Source organism: Rhincodon typus, chromosome 7 (genome assembly GCF_021869965.1).
Source record: "Rhincodon typus isolate 14 chromosome 7, sRhiTyp1.1, whole genome shotgun sequence".
Taxonomy (NCBI): Eukaryota; Metazoa; Chordata; class Chondrichthyes; order Orectolobiformes; family Rhincodontidae; genus Rhincodon; species Rhincodon typus.
This window is the reverse complement of record NC_063338.1, coordinates 91,555,296-91,562,232: the sequence shown is the minus strand read 5'-3', so window position 1 is coordinate 91,562,232 and position 6,937 is coordinate 91,555,296.

Below are 6,937 nucleotides of genomic sequence, written 5' to 3'. Positions count from 1 at the left end.
TCCATTTCATCGAATCCCTACTGTGTGGAAGCAAGTCAAGCGATCCAGAGAGTCCACACTGACCTTCTGAGGAGCATACCACCCAGACACCCCTCCCCCATCCCCCATCCCTCATCCCTCATCCCTATAACTCTGCATTTCCCATAGTTAACCCGCCTAGCCTGCACATCCCTGGACTCTGTGGGGCAATTTAGCATGGCCAATCCACCTAACCTTTAGACAATGGGAGGAAACCAGAGCACTCAGAGGAAACCCACACACAATATGCAAGTTCCACACAGACAGTCACCCGAGGCTGGACTCAAATTCAGATCCCTGGCACTGTGAGGCAGCAGTGCTAACCACTGAGCCACCGTGCCACGCCAATATTGCTTGCTCAATATCCCTTCATTTGCTTAATGCCCAAAAATTGCCTTGATTTGAATTTACTCAACAACTGAACATCCACAGCTCCCTGTGGCAGAGAAAGCCAAAAACTCTCAATCCTCTGAATGAAGAAAGCTCTCCCCATCTCGATACAGAATAGTTCTCCTGTGACTATATGCCTTCATTGTACATTTTTTTCACCCAGACAAATCAGCATCTCAGCATCTAACTTATCAAACTTTCTGAGAACATGATGTATGACCACACAAACACTTCTCATTCTTCTGTATTCCAGGTAATATAAGCCCACGCTACTCAGTCTTCTCATAGGACAAGCCTCTCATCACAGCAATCTGTCAAGTGCATCTCTGTGAAGCCTTCACTAAGGCAAGTATATGCTTTAACAAGAGTGGAGACCAAAATTGTGCAGTGATTCCAAGCGTTGTCTCACTAAAGGCACACAAACTGCAGTAATTGTTTTTATTTATTCATGGTGCATGGATTTCCATGGCAGTCCCATCCCTAATTGCCCTTGAGAAGGTGGTGGTGAGCTGTCTTCGTGAACCACTGAAATCTACTTGATAGAGGGTCACCCACAATGCTATGAGGGAGGGAATTCCAGGATTTTGACCCAGCAACGGCGATATATTTCCAAGTCAGGATGGTGAGTGGCTCAGAGGGGAATTTTGCAGGTGATGTTTTAGATGGTAATGGTTGTGAGTTGGGAAGGTTTCTTTATTCATTCATGGGATGAGGGCATCACTGGTGAGGCAGCGTTTATTGCCCATCCCTAATTACCCAGAGGACAGTTACAAGTCAACCACATTGCCGTGGGTGTGGAGTCACATGTAAGCCAGACTAGGTAAGGATGGCAGTTTCCTTCCCTAAAGGGCATTAGTGAACCACATGGGTTTTTCCTGACAATCGGCAATGGATTCATGGTCATCATTAGACTCTTATTTCCAGACATTTATTGAATTCAAATTCCAGCATCTGCCGTGGCGGGATTCGAACCCAGGTCCCGAGAACATTATCTGGGTCTCCGGATTAACAGTCCAGCGATAATACCATGAGGCCATCGCCTCCCCACCAGGTGCTGTCTAAGGAGCCTTAGTGAATTTCTGCAGCGTATTGTGTAGATGGTACACACTCTTGCTACTGAGTGTCGGTGATGAAGGGAGTGGATGTTTTTGGATGAAGTGCCAATCAAGCGGGTTGCTTTGTCCGGACTGGCATTGAGCTCTTTGAGTGTTGTTGGGGCTGCACTGATCCATGCAAGTGGAGAGTATTCCATCACACTCCTGACTTGTGCCTTGTAGATGGCAGACAGGCTCTGGGGAGTCAGGAGGTGAGTTACTTGCTGTGGTATTCCTAACAGGAATAGGCAGTGGTGTCGTGGTGACATCACTGGATGAGCAATTCAGAAGGCCAGGTTAATTCACTGGGGACTGGGTTTGAATGGGAAATGGTGAAATTGTAAAAAAAAACCCAGCCTATTGTCAATTAATGTAACTGCAGTTATATTTCATAAAAACCCAGCTGGTACTCTCATGACTTTTAGGAAAGGAAATTTGCCATCCTTACCTGGTCTCTCTGTATGTGACTCCAGACCCACAACGATTTGGTTGACCCTTAATTGACCCTGCATAATTGGGGGTGGGAAATAAGTAATGGCTTAGCCAGCGTCTCAATAACCTGTAAATGATTCTTTTAAAAAAAATCCTCTGACCTACACTTGTAGTCACAGTATTTGTATAGTTCAGCTTCTAGTCAATGGTAACTTCCAGGATGTTGATATTGTTGTGGATTCAGTGATGGCAATGCCATCAATTGTCAAGGAGGGGTAGTTAGGTTTATTCTTGTTCGAGATGGTCATTGTGTAACATTTGGGTGACGTGAATGTTATTTGTTATTTAAATGAAAACGAAGAACTGTGGATGCTGGAAATCTGAAACAAAAACAGAAAGTACTGAAGAAACTCAGCAGGTCTAGTACCACCTGGAGAGACGCTGCCAGACCTGCCGAGTTTCTCCATCACTTTCTGTTTTTGTTACTTGCTATTTGTCAGCCTGAGCCTGAATATTGTCCAAGTCTTGCTGCACTTGAACGTGGATCTTCAGTCACGGGGAGTTGTGAATGATGCGAAACGTTGTAGTGATTGTAACAAGGTCAGTCAGCTCGACCTCATAGAACATGTGGGGAAGTGATGGCCTTGTGGTATTATTGTCAGATTGTTACTTCAGATACTCAGGTAATGATCTGGGGACCTGGGTTCAAATCCTGCCACAGCAGATGTTGGAATTTGAATTCAACTTAAAAAATTGTCTGGGATTAAAGGTCCAGCGATGACTAAACCAGTGCAAATTGTTGGAAAAACCCATCTGGTTCACTCATGCCCTTTAGGGAAGAAGACTGCCATCCTTACCTGGTCTGGTCTACGTGTGACTCCAAACCCACTGCAACGTGGTTGACTGTTAACTGCCCTCTGGGCAACTAGGGATGGGCAATAAATGCTGCCTAACCAGCAACTTCTTAGGGGAGGTGATGGCCCAGTGGTATTATCGTTGGACTGTTAATCCAAAGACCCAGGTAATGTTCTGGGGACCCAGGTTCGAATCCCTGCCACAGCAGATGGTAGAATTTGAATTCAATAAATATCTGGAATTAAGAATCTAATGATGTCCATAAAACCATTGTCAATTGTCAGGAAAAACCCATCTGGTTCACTAATGTCCTTTAGGGAAGGAAACTGTCATCCTTACCTGGTCTGGCCTACATGTGACAACGGCAATGTGGTTGACTCGTAACTGCCCTCTGGGCAATTAGGGATGGACAATAAATGCTGCCTAGCCAGCAACGCCCTTATCCCGTGAATGAGTTTTAAAAATCCCATAGATAAATAATAATAATAAAGAAAGAGTTCCCTGACTGGGGCTGTTAATCTGATCCAATCAGTGAGACCTGGCTGACATAAAGGAATGAATATCAGTGATATTGAGCCCCCTGAATGTCTGACTCAGTGAGAGGCAGCGCTATTGTCAAAAGCTATGCATTTTGTAAATAAAGAAGCTTGGTGATGGGGTGCCAGCCTCTAAAGAGTTATTTCAAACATCGTGCAACTGTCAGCAAGCCTCCCTCTTCTCATAGAGCAAAGCACTGAAGATGTCCTAGGCCCAAGCTCACTCAAGCATTAACACATGAGTGATAAAGGGTTACAATACGTTTTCCTTTACAATTGTTTGGTGTACCTATTCCATGGTACCACATTACCACTTCAGCCCTACCATCCCAAAAACGACCCATTTACAGGTACTATACATCTCAGTCTTCTTTCCATTAATGAATCCTTAATCCATGCTAATATACTACCTGCAATCCAAACAGACTTAATCTGTGTGGTACCCAACTGCGCACCTTCTGAAATAAAAATGTAATACATCCATTGGTTTCATTGTTATTTCCTGGGAAATGGGTGTCACTGGCAAGGCTAGCATATGTTAACCGTTCTGAATTGCCCTTGATCTGAGAGGCTAGCTAGTCCATTTCAGATGGTAAGTAAGAGTCAACCACATTGCTGTGGGTCTCAAGTCAAACATACATCAGACCTGGCAAGAACAGCAGGTTATCTTCCCTAAGAGACATTAGTTAATCCGTTGGGTTTTTATGAGACAATCGATACAGAATCACCAATACATATTACATTTTAATTCCAGATTTTGTTAACCAATTTCACATTGGTGGGTTTCGTCCCCAGGACTTCCAGATTGCGAGTCTAATGGCTGTATCATCACAATACCTTTATCTAGTCTCTTAGTTGTCGACCACAGAACTCTAATGTTTGTCATATATGATTTCCCTTTCATGAAAACTGTTTGACTCTACCAAAACATATTTTGGTTTTCTAAGTATGTTATTGATTAACAGTCTGGACGAAGGAACTGAAAGCATTGTTGCTAAGTTTGCAGATGACACAAAGATAGATGGAGGGAGAGGTCATGTTGAGGAAGCAGGGGGTCTGCAGAAGGACTTGGACATGCTAAGAGAGTGGGCAAAGAAGTGGCAGATGGAATACAGCGTAGGAAAGTGTGAGGTCATGTACTTTGGTAGGAAGAATAGAGGCATAGACTATTTTCTAAATGGGGAAAGATTTCAGAAATGTGAAGCACACAGGAGCTGCAGAGGCCTAGTTCAGGATTGTCGTAAGGTTAATATGTAGGTTCAGCTAGCAGTTAGGAGGCAAATGCAATGTTAGCACTCATTTCAAGAGGGCTAGAACACAAGAGCAGAGATGTACTGCTGAAGCTGTATGAGGCTCTGGTCAGACAGGATTTGGAATATTGTGAGCAGTTTTAAGCTCCACATCTAAGGAAGGATGTGCTGGCACTGGAGGGGGTCCAGAGGAGGTTTACAAGAATGATCCCTAGGATGAAGGGTTTGTTGTAGGAGCAGATGAGGACTCTGGATGTGTACTCAGTGGAGTTTAGAAGGATGATGGGGGGAATCTCATTGAAACTTACAGAACTCTGACAGGCCTGGATAGAGTAGACATGGACAAGATGTTTTAGCTAGAATGGGGCAGCATGGTGGCTCAGTGGTTAGCACCGCTACCTCAAAGTGCCAGGGACTCGGATTCAGTTCTATCCTCAGATGACTGTCTGTACAGAGTTTGTACATTCTCCCCACTTCTGCATGGGTTTCCTCCAGGTGCCCATGTTTCCTCCCACAGTCCAGAGACGTGCAGGTTAGGGTGGGTTGGCCATGCTAAATTGCCCGTAATGTCCAGGAATATGCAGGCTACATGGATAAGCCATGTGAAATGCAAAGTTACAGGGATGGTGTAGGGGGGTGGGTCTGGGTGGGATGCTCTTCAGAGGGGCGGTGTGGACTCGATAGGATGAATGGCCTGCTTCCACACTGTAGGGATTCGAGTGAGAGAGACTAGCAGTCAAAGGCACAGGCTCGGAGTGAAAGGATCCTTTTGAACTGAGATGAGGAGGACTTTTTTCTGCCAGAGGGTGGTAAATCTGTGGAACTCATTGCTGCAGAGGTGTATTTAAGACACAGATAGATAGGTTCTTGATAGGTAAGGGAATCAAGGGTTATGGGGAGAAGGCAAGAGGATGGGACTGAGAAGCATATCAACCATGATCGAATGGCAGAACAGATGGGCGAAATAGCCTAATTGTGCTCCTATACCTTATGGTCTTACATCCATATAATGTGTCCTGAATCATTGATTCCAGCATTTCCCTGCAATCCATCTAGGCAGTCTTTCCTGTAGTTCCCAGGTTTCTGTCTGTCTTCTGTCTTGAAAGTGGGGTTGCATTCCAATCCACAGGGACTGTCCTGGAATCCAGGGATGGATAAAAGCCATGCAAGGTCCTTACCTGCAGCCACCACCTTTTAAAACATTGAGATATAGTCCACCAAGTTCATGGGATTGAGTGAATTTTAGTCCCATTAATTTCACCGTTATTCTTCACTAACTAATTAGTCCCTTGGTTGGTTTAGTGTCTTCCAAATTGAAGACAAACACTAAATATTTGATCGGTATCTCTGCTATTTCCTTATTGCCTTTTATCATTTTGACTGGCTCCACTATGAAGGAAACCATATTTGATTTCACTGATCTCTTACTTTTTGTACACTTCTAAACTCTCTTACAGATTATTTTTATATTTCTTGCCATTTGCTTTAATATCTCCCTGCTTTATCAACTTTTAGGGGCTGTTTGCTGAATTTTAAAAGTCCCCCAACCTTTAGGGTCACTATTTATTTTGCAACCATGGTAAGCTTTTTGTTTTTAAAGTCTGATACCACTCTGAACATTTCTAGTTAGACACAGTTGTATCACCTTTCTGGTCAAGTTTGTATTCCACAAGGGAGTATATGTTAAGTGGGATGTTGGTGCTTTGAAGTGTTCTTCAGACACCTGTTAAACTACCTTTGCAGGTTAGAGCTCATTGAGTGCTTGGTGACAACTTAGAGAAGATGGTTCCATCCGTATTTTTCAGTGTGGTTTCACTAACCCTTCAGTCCAGCCTGACATTCAGGCATATCCTTGTTTGCAGGAACCCACACAGTATGTTAGAGGTCTCCTGGGATGGTGCTCAAACCTCCTTTACCGCAGTTCCAAACAAGACATAGAAACATAGGAAATAGGAGCAGGAGTAGACCATTGAGCCCTTCAAACCTGCTTCACCATTCAATATGATCATGGCTGACCATCCAACTCAGTACCATGTTCCCACTTTCTCCCCATACTCTTTGATCCTGTTAGCCCTAAGAACTATGCCTAATTCCTTCTTAAAAACATTCAATGATTCGCCTGAATCAATTTCTGTGGCAGAGAATTCCACAGGCTCACCACTCTCTAGGTGAAGATGTTTCTCCTCATCTCAGTCCTAAATGGCCCGCCCTGTATCCTTAGACTGTGAGCCCTTGTTCGGAACTCCCTGGTCATCAGGAACATCCTTCATGTGTTTACCCTGTCTAGTCCTGTTGGAATTTTATTCGTTCCTATCAGATCCCCCTCAATCTTCAAAACTCCGGTGAATATAATCCTGGGTCA